Genomic DNA, 2944 nt, shown 5'->3' with positions numbered 1-2944 from the left:
TTTACCTTGGGATTGACCAATCACAGGTCAGGGGCCTTCAATGGAGTTACAACAAGAGGCGATTACAGGGATGAATAAGGTTTCAAAGCGCACTAAGATTTTTGATGAATAAAGTTACTAAAGTCATTGCTTATGTCTATGACATGACCATAATGATTTCTCTGGAAAATAACAAAACGTCACAACCTTCGATTAGCTCATGTATTTCTCAGTTTATGACTCTATTTCACTATATATTATGGGAGACCGAAATATTTTTGAAGCCTGTAAAATGAACAGTATAATTTTTATGCTGCATTTTGGTAATTAAAACATCACACCAGGAGCCTGTAATGAATTTCTTTTTGTTTATTTTGAGATACAGTAATCTCATTACAATATATTTGAATTGAATATAACAAGATGAATAGGTAAACATATTTGCAATCAATTGTAAAATACTAGTACACACACACACACACACACACACATCCACATCAATGGAAAATAGAGTACAACAGGAGGATATTCTTCATTAAGAATTTGTTGCTGTAAAATCTTAGGATTTAGAGAGATATAATTATGTTAAGCAGTGTATACTTATAGTAATGTTATTAGTGATGTTCATAAAACTAAGTACATCCTCGATTATTTCCTTCAGGTTCAGCAATGTTGTTGCAAGGTGGCCTGGGGCGAGTCATGACTCAATGATCCTTAGCAACAGCCTGTTGGGACAGTCGTTCGAGTCCTCTCCTCCAGATGGATGGCTTTTGGGAGATTCAGGGTTTGTTTAATTTGTATTATTTAAAATTATAAATATGTACGAATGCCACAAACACCAAATACACATGTCACATCAGTGTCAAGCCTATAAGTCACAAGAAGGTTACTTATTTCACTAAGTAACTGCACATATGAAACAGATTTCAAACAGACATTAATACATAAATGAAAAAAATTATTGACTGTATCTTATCTTTATGTAGATATGCATGCAGGCCCTGGCTCCTAACACCAATAGGTAATCCTCAGACAAGGCCAGAAGAAAGATATAATGGAGCCCACATGAAGACTAGAAACACCATTGAAAGGGCATTTGGTGTTCTGAAATCAAGGTTCAGGTGAGGAATTTTGGAAACAAATATAAAAAATTCCTAAGCTTGTCTGAAAAGATCTAGTAAATCTAGATGTTTCGATGTCTTTCAAACAATGAGACTTTGAGACTCATTAAGCTAACTCATATGATACATGAAGAGACAATTAAAATTATATGTTATTACTAAGACAACATAAAAATTAATGTATGGTTAATATAAATACTAAAAATCCCTTCTTTGTAATGTCTTTAATATCTGAATTCAATAGTTAGAAAATAATGCATTAATTACCATACATGAATTATTTTCAGATGCTTACACAAGTCATCAGGGTGCCTTCAATTTACCCCCACAAAATGTGCCTAGATTATTATGTTAGCATTTAAGCTGCATAATTTCTGCATAGATTCAAGGCTGGACAATCCCCTGCTCTTGAAGAGGAAAGTGCCCCAGAAATTGACTATGTTTATCAGGGACCTCTGAATGATGGCCACAGGATGAGGGAAGGAATTAATTCAGAATAAATTTTCCTAAATCCTACATTTAATAATTCATGTTTCTAAATTTTCATTGTATACATGACAGTGAATGTGACTGTGTCCAAATCATCTAAAACCACTTGATTATCATGTTATTTCTTAAAAGATACAGTTAACAATTCCTATGAATGAAAATGTCATAAATTATATTTAATACAAGTGCAATCTATGCTAATTTTATCATGGGGACAGGCTGAAAGGGGAACTGATAGATTTATTTCTTAGCAAACTCTGTATTTCCTCATCGAGAGCCAGTCTCTTTTCTTCGACAGCCTGTCTTCTCTCCTCAATGGCCAATCTTTTCCTCTCAATGTCTAGCCTATGACTTCCATCACGTTGGATTTGATGCAGCACCTCCAGCTTCTCCCTCTCCAGATCGACTCACTGTTTGTAGCTTTGGAGATTTGGACTTGGTCACTATTAAGTACAGGAAAGTAACAGTCCAGTTAATTACATGTAAGCATAATACATCCAATGCAGCACATTATCCTTTTAATATTGTTTTACAATGAATACTACAATTAAATCATTCATAAAATAATTAATACAATATTATGAGAAATGTACCATTAACATATTTGACATATGCTTACGTGTAGTACTGGTAGGTTTTTATAGCAGACTTCTGCGTGTCTTCTACTTCTAGAAAAAATGAAGAGACAATCATTATATCATTAAGCATTCTGTAAGGTAGACTTTATATACAAATTGTTTTGAAATGTGTATGAACTGAATTTCTTTTCTTTGAAACTTTGCAAGTTTGTTTAGACAGACGTAACTTTGATCAGCAGTAATTGACTACTTTTGCAGTACATTAATATGAATGACTCAGATATTTGATTAATTTAACTATCACTTACATGTTATTATTGAACAATGTCAATGTATACCACTGAACATATTCACCTGTGGGCAAAGCTGTAATTGATCTCTTGAACTTTCAAGCTCGCTTGCCATGCTTACATCAAGATCTTGTGTGTCGGCTACATCTCATCTGAATAAAAGTTGAACATGTTCTTCACAAAGAGTACATGGTAAAACTTCACAACTTTCATTATATGTATCTTATTTGATTCTTCTGATATTGCCAGGCACCCATTTTATGTAAAGATCAATTTGTACTTTCCAATGAGAATAACATGGCTTTGCACTTACTGGCACACAAACCACTTTCTAACTCCACCAGGAATGCCATCTATTTGGGCAGGCAGGTATCAAGCAGATAACCTAAAATAAGATTTAAAGGTAATGTCACATACAAATGTATCTGAAAATATATATCAGGATTCATGACCCAAGGTTATTTTTTTTTAATTTGTAATTGAGATA

At 33.5% G+C, this 2944-nt stretch overlaps 1 long non-coding RNA gene across 1 annotated transcript; it reads left to right on the top strand.

Annotated features, from left to right (window-relative positions):
* The first annotated feature begins 570 nt into the window (after window positions 1–570).
* On the top strand, window positions 571–1438 carry LOC124280267. The gene is made up of 3 exons (XR_006899634.1): window positions 571–763; window positions 966–1100; window positions 1388–1438. It is a non-coding gene; the product is annotated as an uncharacterized LOC124280267 (long non-coding RNA).
* Window positions 1439–2944: the final 1506 nt, after the last annotated feature.

This window comes from Haliotis rubra, unplaced genomic scaffold, assembly GCF_003918875.1.
Source record: "Haliotis rubra isolate DU_JTF1 unplaced genomic scaffold, ASM391887v1 Scf2635, whole genome shotgun sequence".
NCBI lineage: Eukaryota > Metazoa > Mollusca > Gastropoda > Lepetellida > Haliotidae > Haliotis > Haliotis rubra.
The sequence above is the reverse complement of the archived record's forward strand: the minus strand, read 5'-3'. Positions and strand labels throughout refer to the sequence as shown.